At 36.2% G+C, this 16,703-nt stretch overlaps 1 protein-coding gene across 14 annotated transcripts in view; it reads left to right on the forward strand.

Moving 5' to 3' along the window:
- LOC105488914 (zinc finger protein 385D) overlaps positions 1 to 16,703 on the forward strand; it is a 988,258-nt gene that overhangs the window by 878,533 nt on the left and 93,022 nt on the right. The gene's annotated exons all lie outside the window — the stretch shown is intronic.

Below are 16,703 nucleotides of genomic sequence, written 5' to 3' on the forward strand. Positions count from 1 at the left end.
TCATGTTGCCAGTGTTCTGAATTTTGACCATTCTGATAGGTGCACAATAATATCTCATTGTTTTAATTTGCCTTTTTAAAAAAAAGCGTTAAGTGGCAGTGTAGAAATTCCCTAAAGGTATCAAAATCTGTACCAAGATTGTTAGATGTATCATAATATTAACAGCTTCCTGGGCAATAATATCTGTAACTATCATGTATTATGAACTTAATGTTTTAAAATTCACTGTTTTCTTTAACCCTTATGGTTGTCAAGTGTGGGTCTCAGGTCAATTGTTTTTTCTTTTGGTTTGTTTTTTTAGCCACTATAGCCCTAGCATTTAACACAGTGTTTAAACATGGTATGGATTCTAACAACATTTGATGTAAGAACGAGTGCATAAATAAGCATGGATTTTTTTTTTTCTGCTATTCTCTTGGTCTCCTAACACCCCAGGACATTGTTCCCTTTGCGCTTCTCTCAGAGGTGGTGCTCTCTCCTCTTCTTCCTTCTTCTTTTCCTTTAGATGGACATAGAGCAGTGATGGGCACTGTTAGATTTCGCATCCTCTAGTCTCCGGAGTGAGGACTTCAAACCTCAGGTTCCTTAGAATGACACATCTACGAAAAAAAAAAAAAAAAAAAAAAACTTGTTTGATCAGGCTGAGGGTCTCTTTTAACATAACTCTTGTAAGTTATCATGAAAACACCTGTAGTATATTTCTTCTTACCTTCCTAAGATTACTAGTATTTTCTCCTCCCATTAGTTTAATCCAAAACTGATTGGAAGCAAGTAGTTAAGGTTTCCCAAAGAGCAAGAATCTGGGAATTTGGTAGAGAAAAGTTATTCCTTCTACAAAAATGTTCTAATGTGTTATAGTAAGTAAATTAAAGACCCAGGAGGGAGACTCCAGTACTTCTCCCTAAAATGTAGTCTTTACTCAAGGCACCAAACTTGTGCTTCTCTAATTTGATCCTCACAAAGCAAACAAGAGCTATTTGCGTTACTCCATTTTGCATTGCTGTAAAGAAATACCTGAGGCTGGGTAGTTTATAAAGAAAAAAGATTTATTGTAGCTTACAGTTCTGAAGACTGTACATAAAGCATAGTGCCAGTATTTGTTTCTGGCGAGGGGCTCAGGAAGTTTCCAATCATGGTGGAAGGTGAAGAGGAAGTAGGCATGTCACATGGCAAGAGAGGAAGTGAGAGGGAGGAGGAGGTGCCAGCCTCCTTTAAACAACCAGCGCTTGCATGAACTAATAGAGTAATAACTCACTGTCACCAAGGGGATGGCACCAAGTCAATCATGAGGGATCACCGCCCCACCCCCTGCCATGACCCAAACACCTCTCATTAAGTGCCAACTCTAACACTGGGGCTCACATTTCAACATGAGATTTGTTGGGAACACACATTAAAAACCATATCACTTTTTCTGCAATAATTTTTCAAATGAAGAAACTGAGATACGGAGAAAAGTACCTTGGTCAAGGTCACATAATCCATAGAGAGGAAAGCCAAAATTTAAAGTCAAGACCAGTAAATACAAACTTAGTTTAATTCTGTTTTACTTAGAATAAGACTTAATGACTAATGCTCAGCTCCTAGACCTGTGGTTTGTGATCTTCTAGGTTGTGTTAAGATTTTAATGAAGAGTTATGCTATCTTTACCTTTAGATACCTACTGCAAGGCAATGTTTCCCATCTTGAATGTTTGCCAAAGGGACTTAAGATCTATAGATAAAATTTATGTAAGATGGGAAAAAAAAAAACCACAAGATCATCTCTGGGTCTCCTGAAAGTAAAGGCAGAAGTGAATTAAAAAAAAAAAAAATCTTTCTAAATTATGATGAGAAAGGACAACCAGGAAGAACGAAGAAGGATGAAAAAGCTGTACACTTGAAGGGTTCCTGAAATAAAAGTAGTTTTTATTTTTGACATACATTATATTAAGATCTTGGAGAGTTTTCATCAATCATTTGCAAGTCTCCTTAGGAAGTCACAGGGTCTTTTTATTTATTCGTCAAAGTCAAATAGGAATATCAGAAACCAAAATTCGATTGCACTGTGGCACAAAGACATTACCTGGCTTTCCTGCAATGGTTAAGAAAACCCCACAGTCATATTCTATCTCTGGTTTCAGGTAGAACATTTGAGAAACTGGTTATGCCAACCATACCAAGTAAATATTGATTTAGTAAGAACTGACAAAAAGAAAAAGTGATTTGAGTTTATCCCTCCCCCCCCCAAACACACACACACACAAAAATGGAAAAGGTGATTTTGGTTAGTACAGACTGAGGTTCAGCACATCTTCTAGGTATCATTTTACTCTAGTCTTTCTAAAGAAATACTCAAAAGAGGCCTCCAAAAAGATATGTTATATTCTTCTTTTTCTTAGGGCCATAGAACTTGTAGATTTTCAGAGCATTTTGATGCTTCATTTAGACAAAGATTAGCTAAAATTAAAGTTTACAGACTTTATTGTTTCCATATGCTCATGAACTCTCTCTTCTTTACTTTGGCTGAGAACTCTGTTTCTCCAGGACTACAGCATAAGAGTAAGTAGATGTATTTGTTAGTTTCATGTAACTCTGGCTGCTGTATAAATCAATCAAAAGATGCATAACGGTAATAAATTAGATACTTAAGTTTTGCTCAAGTAATATCCAAAATAAGAGTTTTTGATCCATTGGATCAAATGTTTTGATCCATTAGATCCATTTGATCCACTACAACTCTTTCATGTGGTGATTCAGGAATCCAGGACCTTCCATCTTGTTGTTTCAATATCTTTAATGGGTAGCTTCCAAGATGCTGCATTTATCTGCATCAAGCAGGCAGAGAGGAAAGAGCCAGGAAAACTGCACTTAGGAATTTTTAGTGCATCAGGACTGGACATGCAGATCCTGTTCGCCGGCACTTATTTCTATCACTTAGTCATGTAGCCAGTGAACTCTAAGAGAAGTGTAATCTGACTGTGTGTCATGGAAGAAGAAATGTGTTTCTTTTATATGCCCCTGAGGTTGTGCCCCACAAACTAGTTAGAATATTTTACTTTTTTTTTTCTATTTAGTTTCCGGTGTAAAAGAAGAAAGTGGGAATTATACTCTATCAGAAAAGTACTTCTATTTTATCTTCTCTCCCCTTTCTGGATCTATTTTTCATTCTGAAGAATGTCTGCATTTAAGACAGAAATATTTGAGAAATTCTTCATGGTGCAATGAGCTGTGGAGACAGGGAGACCTGGTTTCAAATCTTGCCTCTGTCATTTACTACTTGTGGAACTTGGGAAGTTACTTAATCATTGTGTTCCTTAGTTTCCTCATCTTTGAAATGGGCATAATAAAATCCAACTTGGAAGAAAAGTATGAATTTTACGTAAAGTCATTTAAATAATACATAAAATGTATTCTTTGGAATTTTTGAAAGCCGTTATTAGGATATCTTTATGCTCTTAGTGCTCACCTGAAAATCCATGAAAAGGATTTGTATTCATTATGTTAACACAAAGCTGCAATGACAAATATGCCCTAAACCAGCGGGGCTTAGAAGAAATGGTCTATTTTCTTTTACATAGTTTTTCTGCAGTGAGCATTCTGGTTTTCAGGCTGTTCTGCTCCGTGAGGTTTTGCTGATTTTGCAAGTCATGGCCATTATAGACAATAGGGATATTGAAGACCAGAGGAAAGTCAATCTTAAAATACTAATCTGTGGAGGAAGGCCTAAAGTTAATGATATTCCTATGGATAATTAAGATTTGACTCCTCTATAGTCTTTAACAAATTATTTTAAAGATAACCAGTAAATCATTCTATTCAGTAATTTGATGATAACCTTTTCTATAACCTTTCTAGTAATATTTTAGGGATAGAAAAAAATTCATACTGGCGGTGAAATGAATTATGTTGGGTATATAAATAAAGTTAGGGGCCTAGCTGAGAACTGCAACTTCATGTTTATAGCTTGTTCCTAACTGTACGAAGGTATAGCACTTCTCCCTAAGAATGGTAACCATCATGGGGATGTAAACCAAGAAATCCTGGTCAAATGGAGAAATGTTGAAGACAGTGGTTAATTTAACAGTATGCACAGTGTGATTCATTTTTTGTATAATAATATGTAATTATTCAACAAATAGATACTGAGCACCAACTATGTACCTACTGATAGAAAAAAATATCCCTGAAAGTCTGAAAGAGTTAACACTGGATAACTAGTTCATAAGTTACTGTATATTACACCTTTTCCTTATTTGTACTGTTAAGATTTTTCTACGTCATGGATTTTTTTTTGAAGAGTGAAAGTATTTAAGATAACTTATTAATGTTATTAAAGATATTACCTCATCTTTGTGCTTTTCTAAATGATACAGTCAAATGCAGATCTGTTTCCAGATACTCACTTATAATATAGAAATACCTATTAGTAGTACTAAATAAGATAATAGTGCTCAGTTAAGAACGATCGTGTCAGATGGGCGAAGTTTGCTTCTGGAAGCCACTCCAATTACCTAATTCATGACCAAGCATTCAGATCCTTTGTTTCCTTTCCAAAATCTATTGTTTTCAAATTTTATTGTTCCAGTGAATGAATTAGCATTAAATTGTCCTGTCTTGTAGGACAGTTACCAATAATATATATGTTGTGAAATCTAATGGACACTTCTACACCCTCCTATCTGTTATAGCAGCAGCAGTCAATAGTGATACGCATTCCCTTCCAAAAGCTTTTATCACTTTTGCTTCCATGACACTAGATATTTTGAGTTTTTATCCTGTCTCCATGGCTGCGTGTTCTACATCTCCTCTTCTGGCACCACTTTTGCAATAATGTGTATATATAGATATATTGCTATGTAACAGGCAGAAACATTTGCCGCATATATAAATATCTAAACGAACAAATATATAAACATATCTAGTCTTCAATGCAGAGGAGTGACACTTGAACTAATAGTTCAAGTTTTAGGAAATGGAAGAGCAATGAGCAGAGGCACCTGTGTAGCCCTTCTGCTTAGAAGTTTGTTTGCAGGACCAGCCCCGTAAAGGTGAAAACACAACTATAGATAAACAACTTCAAGGAACAGGCACTCTACAATTCCTTATCAAAAACTAAATTTTGGAATAATTTTACAAACTTCATGCTTGATTTCTCTTAGTTTCCATGCAGCTTGAATCATTGAATCATTCTTGAAGTTCTTTTGTTGTTTTAACACATTAAATTAGCTAATTACAGCTGAATATGTAGTGGAAAATAGCATCTGTTTACAGTAGAATAATATAAAAATTACTTACCAGTAACAGAATAAGGAGCAATTTGCAAAAGCTAATCATATTTGTGCACTTGTCTACAAAAAGTAAATTGTTAATATATGCCCAAGGGGGAAAATATCACTTGCTGGTTTACGAAGTGAAAGCAGTGATATTAACAAACATCCGTTAGACAACGGATGTGTTTCAGATTGGAATATCTCAACTTGTCATAAAATATAGATGTTTACTAATTTTTTAAACTAACTTTGACCTTGGTAAATTCAAACAATTTGGAGATTAAGATATCGTAGACATTCAGATTGTCTAAAATTTTTTTTAATATCTGCAAAGTCAAAATTTTAATAAATCTTTTTTTTTTTTTGAGACGGAGTTTCACTCTTGTTGCCCAGACTGGAGTGCAATGGTGCGATCTCGGCTCATAGCAACCTCCACCTCCCAGGTTCAAGCAATTCTCCTGCCTCAGCCTCCCGAGTAGCTGGGATTACAGGCATGCACCACCACGCCCGGCTAATTTTGTATTTTTAGTAGAGAAGGGGTTTCTTCATGTTGAGGCTGGTCTGGAACTCCTGACCTAAGGTGATCCACCCGCCTCGGCCTCCCAAAGTGCTGAGATCACAGGAGTGAGCCACCGCGCCCGGCCGAAAATTTTAATAATTCTTACTTAGAGAAAACTTATTTCTTCTTCAGTGCTAATAGCAAATGCCATTGGGGGAAAAAAAAAAATACATGCCAAATGCAGTCTCTGTTTGGCATTTCTTCCTCAAATCATTGAATGTACCTTTAAGAGGTTAATTTAAAAACTGAAAGTTGGCCTGGCGCGGTAGCCCGTGCCTGTAATCCCAACACTTTGGGAGGCCGAGGCAGGTGGATCACAGGGTCAGGAGATTGAGACATCGAGACCGTCCTGGGTAACACGGTGAAATGCTGTCTCTACTAAAAATACAAAAAAAAAAAAAAAAAAAAAATTAGCCGGGCGTGGTGGGGGGCGCCTGTAGTCCCAGCTACTCGGGAGGCTGAGGCAGGAGAATGGCGTGAACCCGGGAGGCGGAGCTTGCAGTGAGCCGAGATCATGCCACTGCACTCCAGCCTGGGCGACAGAGCGAGACTCCGTCTCAAAGAATTAAAAAAAAAAAAAAAAAATCAATATCTGAAAATAATGAAAAAACATAGAGTAGAATTTTAGAAATCTCACTGAGTTGCAGCTTTTTGTTTGTTTCTCCACATTTAGAAGCCAGGGGTGCTTACATTTTGTAATTATTGAGACTTTTAACTGATATATTTGTAAAATTTTAAAAAGTACATGATTTACTGAATGGACCCTTTTTTCTCTGGTAACAATAGACAGCAACGAATGGCACATTCAAAAGAAAGATCATGTAGTGGTGTGGTTTTCTCCCCTATATTTATCAGGGAGAAAAAGAATTCTATGTGAAGTTGATCTTTAAATTCCCTTTCTCTAGATGCCAGGGTGAAACCTATTCAACTAACAGTCTTAGTTCAGATATGTTAATAACATTCATTAAGACACAGCTCTCTTTTATATCTAGTCAGCCCTTGATTAATACCCCCATCCTGCCTTCCTGCTTTTGACCTCCCCTTTATAAGGTTTCCGTAAATGTTAATTCCATCCACTACAATTTTAACTCAGGGAGAACAACCTTACTGCCAGGTTTGGAGGACAACTCACTGTAGCCTTCTATAGTTGGACTTTACCAATCCCCATTTTGCTGTTCTAGTGATAGGACTTTTATCCTTATGAATTTGGCCTCTAGAGACCAAATTCTGAGAGATGATTTTCTATATACAGAGAGAAATATGTTAACTTTCTAGTTAACTTACTTTAGTGTGAGGATGAAAAGAGAATGATTCATCTTTGTTTGGAACTTTAAGATCTTAAGCACTTTAAGAAAAGACTTAAAGACTTTTTTAAAGCTAAGTGATGATGTATACTTTAGTCCAATGAAGAATTTGGAAATATATTGTCTCATAAACGGTCAGTTGGAGTCTTAATTCACTCATTCAAATGTTGCAGCTGATAAAGGATTGTGTTTCAGTGGTTAAACAGGAAAATACTTTTTGTCTTTCAAATGACATTTCCCAGTGGCTTCAGTTACCATCTGTTGCTGATTAATTTCCCAATTTAGCTACAGCCTAGAATTCACCTCTAATCTAGAGACCACATTGCTACAGAGCCCACATTTTACTTAGGTGTTTTTAAGGATCATTAAATTCAACATAACCCAACTCATGCTCTTCCCCCGAACCTTGGGACTTCTTTTAATATCAACCATTCTAGGAAATGAAATCTCCAATCATGCATTTGCAAGAGGCAGAAATCTGCCAGGCATCTTTGAGACCACCCCTCAAAATTCACCATGAATTCTGAAAAATTTTAATTTGCATATTAGTCAAATGTTACTCATTTCTCTGTTTTCACTATCATAATCAAATTCTGAGATGTGGCCATCTCTTACTTGTGCCACTATAATGATCCTTTTACCTTCCACTCCTTCCCCAGTCTTGCCCTCCTCTTCTCATCTAGATTCCCTGCCCATGCCAGAGCAATGTCATACAAATGCAAACATGTTTTATTTCTTTTTTTTAAAAAAAAACACTTGCACAGCCTTCCATGTTAACAGAATAAAGAACATAATCTTTAAATGAACCTACAAACTTTGTGTAAGAGCTGACTTCTCTCCCCATCACCTGCTTTATATTCCCAAGGATATTTCCTATTGTCTGAAAGTTTCACATTTGGGGATATAAACAAAACATTGCGTAGTCTTTTATATTTTGTTTAGCATAGCATATCAGTATGAGTTTATTGGAATAGCTACTGAAAAATTGAAGAAGACCCTCAGATAGAGTGATGCTCATAATATTATTTAATCCATTTATGGGTCTGTGATAGACTGAGTGAAATTACATGAGTTAATTGTCACATAAATCAATAATAATTCCTATGCACTATTTAGCCTTATGTCCTCTGAAGGATAAGCCACTGTGAAATCACATAATAAGGTTATTTATCATTGTACACTCTCTTTTGGGTTGAGAAGTGGGGCTACAAGTTTGGTTTCTGGAGTTAGACTTCAGTACAAGTTCTCTTCTGTTCGTACTCTGTGGTTAAGTTGTTCTAGCTCTTAGATTCTCAATCTACCCATCTATAAAATTCCCATGATAGTTGCTATTGCCTCATAGGCTTTTAAAAGGAATAAGTGAGAATATTCCTATCATGTATTTATTCACTTATTCCACATGAAATATTCATATCAAGTCTTCAGCTCACTACCTGACACATTGGAGTGTTCCATAAATGCCTCACACAAACAACCACTGTGTGACAGAATAGCAGCATCTCCTTAGTACATTTATGACACACTAAACTCTTCCTCCAAGAATCACCACGGGAAAAATTCTCTGGCCAAAATCCTGCCAAGGACTGCTAAATACTATTGGTGGATAGTGTGCAGTTAGCACCTAACTAAACACTAAACCCTTTGGATTAGAACTTTATTGCTGACACAACTCACTGACACCTGCCTACATAGCCAGACAGAAAACATAAACACATTTTTTTTTTTCTTAATGCAGTAGGAAAACTTTTAACACGAAAAGAAATCAGTTATGTGTACATGTTCAGATAATTCAGGCTTCTAAAGTCATTGCCACTGTCCCTTCCCAGCTTACACTCCCTCCCTCCAAGAGTTAATCTGGTCCCCTAACCACTTCTTTCTGCAATTTTAGTTATATAAAAGTCGCTGGGTGTGGTGGCTCACATCTGTAATCCTGGCACTTTGGGAGGCCGAGGCAGGCAGATCACAAGGTCAGGAGTTTGAGACAAGCCTGGCCAATATGGTGAAACCCCGTTTCTACTAAAAATACAAAAATTAGCCAGGCATGGTGGCAGGCCCCTGTAGTCCCGGCTACTCGGGAGGCTGAGGCAGGAGAAATGCTTGAACCGAGGAGGTGGAGGTTGCAGTGATGAGCCAAGATCATGCCATTGCACTCCAGCCTGGGTGACAGAGTGAGACTCTTGCTCAAAAAAAAAAAAAAAAAAAAAAAAGTTAAAACAAAAGCAATGCTTTCTCTGGGTCCACCAAATATTTTTCTAAGTCTGGGAGGAAAGCATTATTTAAGAAGTTGGATGATTTCCCCAGATTTTCATATAAAATGTCCTACTTCAAAGATCTTTTTGGTCACAGGGGTGTCCTGAGATGTTTGAAAAGTTTGCTGAACTTTTCTTAAAAAGCATTCTTTACTTTTTTCCCCAAAACCATAATTTTCATAAAAGCACAGTTTATTCACAATTTTCATCCATATCTAGAATTTCAGCCAGGGCACCAAATTGATTTATACAGAAGAGCATTCATTATCCTTTATTTTGGCCAAAAATTGGTATTTATTCTCATTATAAGGCCCTATTCTATCCCAAGAAGCCATAGGTACTGTGACATAATTTATCTTACTGAATTTGGTGAAGCTCTTGCCAATTATTCTAAGGGCTGGTGTCTTTTTCTCCTAATTTTCTATGTATTCTCTATATAGCTGGGAGATTAACCCCTTTGCAAAAGGAGTTAAACATTTTTTTTCTAGTATTTTTACAAATTTATATTACTTTGCCTATGGTATTTTTTTTATAGAGAAGTTTTTGGGGTTTTTTGTTTGTTTTATTAGGAGAAAGTGTCACATTCTGTTGACCAGGCTAGAGTAGACTGGCTCACTGCAGCCTCAAATTCCTGGACCCAAGTGATCTTCCCACCTCAGCCTCCTAAGTAGATGGGACTGCAGGCACATGCTACCACACCTGGCTTTAAAAATTTTTTTTAGTAGAGTTGGGAGTTTTGCTTTGTTGCCCAAGCTGGTCTCAAAATCCTTGCTTCAAGTGATCTTACCACTATGGCCTCCCAAAGTGCTGGGATTACAAGTGTAAGCCGCTATGCCAGGCTAGAAGATTTATACATGTAACTTAATTTTTTAGTCTGACTTGTTTACTACTCTATCTCTAATTCCCCAGTACCTACAAGAGCATCTGGTGTGCAGTAATTGTTCAATAAGTTCTTTGTGAATGAATGAACAGCTAAAGGAATTGAATATTGGTAGACTCCACCAAAAGAGTTCAGGTTTTAGAGGTAACTTGTGGTCTTGTTCCCCAGCCTTTCTCAATGTAACCAAAGTGCGTCAGAGAACTGTGATGATGTTTATTTTAACACTAGCAAAACATTTGGCTCAACTGTAAGCCATTATTTTGTGGACCCTGTGGATTTCATTAATAATTGAACATTTTAGAAATGATCTTTGGGACAAGTTCATAAAAGGAACAATCAGAACTATTCTCAGATTTATGAATTAGAGATTGCAAATTCTGCAAAACTGTAGAGGGAAGACCTTCTTTGACTTATGGAGGAGTAGGAAATTTAGTCTTTTCCCCTAAGGTGTTCGTCAGCCAACACAGTATATGTTATGTGACTACGTAGGGAGGAAATGTGTTAATGATGCCATACTCAATTTCTCTGTGTTGGTTTTAGAGCATAAATATTTCATTTTAGAAGTTTAAAAATGATGTTAACAAAGGACTGGCATTTCCCGAGTACTGAAAATTTTTATATGCATATTTAAAAGAACTTTGTCTTTTAGATAACCCTTAAAATGCAGAGTCATCACTGGAATTATTCATTGTGTTTCTCAGATTTAAAAAGAACCTGTTAGTTATTCGTTTAAATGTTTAAAAAGCAAAACAATCTCCATATTATTCCTTTGCTACATCCCTTGAAAAGAGAGGTTCCCATAAATAGCACAATTTGTGTTTGATGATAAGCTTCGTCCCAGAGAAAAAATAATAGTTGGTGTTTGTGCCAGATGGTTTTCCATCATTAAGTGCCATAAAAATCCCCTGAAGTGTGTTCAACAGATAAGGCAAAGTGCCAAAGAATGACAGAGAATTAAGTTAAACCCTGTTCACATACAAAATCCATTGAGACTCCATATGCATATTTCCATTTTAAAATCAAAATGTGAAATTAATTCAACATGAATTTAATAGGCAACTATTTAGAGATGTATGATAGATCCTAGGGAGAGGTTGATGCGTAATATCAGGTCTTCCTCTCTCTGTTATGAGATCCACTCTCTGTCAGGAGACACAGGCATTTAACCCTTCTTATGGCAGTGACGTAAGTGCTACAATGCAGATGTACCTAAGACTACATGGGGAAGGTGGCACCGCAACATCTACCAGGTAAGTACAGGTGCTCCAGGCAGAGGGAACTCTTTATACAAGGGCTTAAAAATGATTCTTCTTGTAACATTTTCCTTATGAAAATAAAGTGAGGAGAGCTATTGCTCATTTATCTACTCTACACATGGTTATTCTTGCTAGACAGCAGACATTGGGAGTAGCAGAGAGGGGAGCATTTGCTGGAGAAGGAAATAGAGGATTAGAGGAGACACATTTTATTTATGCCAGAATATAAAACAAGTTTTTCTCTGCTGTTGATACAAACATCTATGACAAGTTGACCCTTGAACATAATTAGAGTCAACATTTCTAATTCTTCCCCACCCTATTCAAATGGTGTGTGTCACACATGGAGCCAGGTATTAAGCTATGGGCATTCTGAAGGGATTTTGTACACTGGTTGAGCAGCTAGACAAAGTGGTTTCTCTGATTTTTCTCAGTTTTGTACAAACTTGAAATTTTTGTGTTTCTATCAGTAGAGTTAAAACTCATTTGAGATCTCTGATTTACGAAAAGCTCCAAAAAAGATTGAGCAAATTTAGCAGAACATGTCTTCCTTCTAGCTAGATTAGACTTTGTGTGCTGGCTTCCAAAGCCCACTGCTATCCTCTGTTCCTCAATCAGGACTCCTCTCTTAGAGTTCAAAGAGATAGCTGTTTGAATTCAAGATCCTGTTATGAAAGAAAGCAAGGGTTTCTTTCATAACAGGAACCAGGCAGTAACTCTCAAATTAGCTTCTCTCACTCAGGTAAACACACTCTATTTTATCATTCATGTTAGATACTTGAAAACATTATATACTTAATATTTAGGAATCATGAAGTTTATAGATGAATTGAGAAGCTTTGAAAAGATAAGTGACCCCATCTAGACTATTTTTTTCACAACCATGTAAGTACTTAGTGACAAAGTACTTTCTTTGCTTATAAAAATTAGTTACCTAATGTATCTGAGAATCTGTGACACGCTTCTCTTCCTTTTATTAATGTGTATTTTAAAACTTTTTTCCCAGTGAGTAGTGGTGTATGAAAATCACAGTAATCTTGTGGTATTATCTTTTCCCCCCCTTTTTTTCTATTCCTGTAGCTGTTACTGTTCATTTCTGTATTGAAGAGTACAGAAGACAGGAATACATTTAAAGTAAAGCATCAATCACTTGAGCTCAAAAGAATACTCTTAATTGAATCATGTTTTTCACTTCAGGAAAAAATTTGAGTGAATATTCATTTTTATTGATAATGTAATTTTCTATTTACATGATAACTATACAATAATAAGTTGAAATGAATTATTAAATATTCTATGTGGGGCATGTAATTAAGAAACAAAAATATCTATATCCTGTCTTTTTTCACATTGCATAATTTGTATTCACAGCAGTAAGGAAAATTTATGACAATGAGCTATTCTATCTTTAAATTTCTTCTTCAAATGTTTTGTTAAATGTTTCTCAATAAAAAAGCCGTAAGTATATAAGGAAAAAAACTAGACATGGCTAACACTAACTCAGTTTAATGCAAATAAAACAGTGGATTAGATACTTCTTTGTTACAGTGAAGTTTTAAGAGTTTGATATAGGGGTTGATTTTTGCTTATTATTACTGTCATTATTTTGATTGAGAAGGGGGTTCCTCTAGCCCCTGCAAACTGTATCATAACAATGCATTCAATATAGAGATATAAGTAATGAGATCAGGAATTTTCCAGTGACAATAATTTCCTTGGAGAGAAAAGATAAAATATGGAAAGAGAAAAATCACAAGGACTTGGAAAGCACTCATATGTAATGTTAGAATTATAAGGATGTTTTCAAAGTTAATTTGCTATTTGAGTTCATCCTTCTTGGATAGAAGTTCCCTAAGTACACATGTGTCTGAGTTATTTTTGACATATTTTTTAAGGAAAAAAATCATTTGATAATTTTTAGGGGGAATAATACACATTGTTCACATAAAAATGTTCTATCTTCAAATGATTCTACATTCATCTTAAAAAGCTATTCACTTCATCAGCAAGAAGTGCCAAAAGAAATGGCCACTTTGGGAGAAAAATGCATTTTTACTTAAGATGAATAGTTTTTAAACTTTAGAGTTAACTAAATCACCTCCAGGGCTTGTAAAGTACCCATTACTGAGCCTCCCTCTCATAGTTTCTGATTCAATATGTCCAGGATGGAGATTGAGAATTTGTATTTCTAACAGTGTCCCAAGTCCATGCTATGATGTTAAGATTGCTGGTTTGGGGACCAGAGTTTGAGAACAAATGCTTTATATGAATGTTAAATGAACTTGAGAGTTGATAATCAAAAAGTTAAGATGAGTAAGAATTTGGAAATCTTCTGCTGAACTGGTATATACAAAAGTGATATTCCAATTATTCAAAAAGCCACTGAGTAATTAGAATGCATACTGATCTTCACACATATGGCTGCACCTGTGCATGTGACTTAACTAGTCGGATTGAGTGGGTGTATGCAACTACTCTTTCAGGTTCCAATCAGCCTAGTTGTACTAGTGGGGAGGTTTCCAGTGACTCAAGGGCCAATTAAATGCTTTCAAATTCAAGGTTTATTGCAAGGCTTTCACACACCAACAATTATGCAAATATATTCAACACACACAGACAGTAATAAGAAAAAAAGGGGAATAAACTACTGATGAGTAGCTCAGGAGACCAACACATTGCTGGCCATGGGTTTGGGGTGTTGCAGCACTTAGGCAGAAAGGAGGCCTCAGAATTCTCACCAGCAGGGCATCTGCAGGCATCTTAGCCCTGGTTGGTTTCTTTGCTGTTTCTATGACCCTTCACAGGTTTGTTCATGGCCATTATCTCAGCAGTCTTTTGGCTTCACTTCCTTGCCGAGTCTCATGGTGTCTGGAAACAGGAGGTGCTACTTTATCCCCTCAGTCTACCATATATATCTTTATAACTTTGAGGGGTCAGCAGTTTCACTGTGGGCTGAGTCACTTGTCATAAGTGACTCCATTTTGAGACATTTAGGATCATAAAACAGTAATATATATTAACATTAAAAAAACAAAGATAAAATTTTCAACTTTTTTTCCTGTAGTCATTTAAGATTCTAGGATATTATATTTTATCTGATAATTTTTATCTCTGAAATAATCTAAGCTAAAATTTAATAAATTAGATTTAAAAAAAAAAGGAAAGAAAATTTCAGTTGGCTGGAGTGTTCTCTTCTTTCCCCAAGGAGGATAGTGACATCTCTAATAACCATTGTTTTTTTCTTTTCTGGTGTTACATTTTAATATTGCAAGGGAAGAAAAAAAATCATTCCTCTATCCTTCATAATTCTTAGCTGGGACAGACCCTTACAACAAAAGACAGATTAACAAAAGAAAAAACAAACAAAAGTTTACTAAGTTGTATACCTCAGGCATGCATGCGCGATGAACCAGAGAAATTAGTAAACCCCAAGAGTAGACTCAAAGAGGTGACTTTGACTTCAGGTTTGAATAGCCAGTCTCTTTACCCTTTTAGGGTTTCAGCATCCTTTGCTGAAATAAGGAAAAAAGTTTATAGAGAAAGGCCCAGTTATGGGGAAGTGGCCAGGAGGAGTACTATAAACAAGAGTAACTGTGTTATGCAGATTTCAATTCATGCCTTCTCCATTGATCAGAGTCTCTAGTGATTTAGAGTCATCCTTATCTTCCTGGCACTGGGAGAGAGATATATAGATGTAAATTTCTCTTTAAAAAAAGGGTTACTTCTCTGTTCTGAGAAATTCTCCTTTGTCTGCTATTTCTGAAAATAATCAGCTCAAAATGATCTTTATACTATATTTGCAGTGGAATATTCTGGTCTCTTATTATAGTTACCTTTTGGGTTCTTCCGGCCCACTGCACACACAAAACCAGTTCACTGAGACCCTGGTATTGCAGTAAAGAAAGAGTTTAATTAACATAAGGCTGGACATGGGGGAGAGCTCAAGATAACACTCAAATCAGTCTCCCCAAATCCTCTGAGGTTAGTGTTTTTCAAGGACAATTTGGTAGGCAGGGGACTAGAGAATGGTTGCCACTGATTAGTTGGGGATGCAATCATAGGGGTGTGGAAAATGTAATGAGTCCTCCTCTGGGTGGGGGACCACAGGACCTGTGGAATCATGAGTCATGAGTTTTGGTGGGGTTCCTCAGTTGTCAGAATGAAAAAGTCTGAAAAACATCTCAAAAGACCAACTTTAGGTTCTACAATAGTGATGTTATCTATAGGAGCAATTAGGGAAGTCACAAATCTTGTGACCTCTGGCCACATGACTCCTGTGCAGTAAGGGATTATAGTAACTAAGCCTACATTTTAGCAGGATTCAGGTTCCTTCCATAATCCTAATCTTGTGGCCTTTTGTAGGTCTTACAAAGGTGGTTTCAGCCCTGAACAAGGCGGGGATCAATTTTAGGAAGGGACTATTATCCTTGCTTCAATGTTAAACTATAAATTAAATTTCTCCCATGGTTAGCTTGGCTCACGCCCAGGAATGAGCTAAAATGGCCCACCTGCGAGGTTATAAGCAAGATGGAGTCAGTCGTGCTGAACTTCTCTTGCTTTCATAATCTTTGCAAAGGCAGTTTCACTCCAGTCATATTTTGGGGTGGCATGTCCTGAATTCCATCAATGTGATAATGTTTATTTTCTTTTAATACAAATTTAATGTATGATAAAATTACATAATATCACAAGCTAAAAAGGCCACCTTGTTCTTTTTGAAATTATTTGTGTTCATGAAAATTAATTAGTTATGGTTACTGGATATATATACTTATAATAAATGTCTGAGTTTTTAAAAAGCGTAAGACATGTTTTGTAAAAGAGATGTAAAAAGTATACAAGGTATTGGTGCTAATGGAATAAAAGAAATACCTAAAGAGTAACTTCTCAGTGAATTTTATAAGGCAATAACAATTTATACAGAAGTTTCTTACTTAGCCAAATGAGATAAATGTGCATGTGCATGTTTCAAAATGACAAAACCCCTCTCTCAAATGTTAGCTAATTAAGACTTATTTTTATCTACTGAAACTTCAGTTGCATTTCAACTAAAAACCATTTTGAAATATTGAAGATAAAATTTGAAGATTGAAAAGTGGCTGGCTACTGATGACTAAAATGTGGTGATTACATCTAAAATAGCGTTCTGTTCTACAGGAACGCGTGTGTGCATATCTTTAATGTCAGCACTTGCCTCTGGGATG

This window comes from Macaca nemestrina, chromosome 2, assembly GCF_043159975.1.
Source record: "Macaca nemestrina isolate mMacNem1 chromosome 2, mMacNem.hap1, whole genome shotgun sequence".
Classification (NCBI taxonomy): Eukaryota; Metazoa; Chordata; class Mammalia; order Primates; family Cercopithecidae; genus Macaca; species Macaca nemestrina.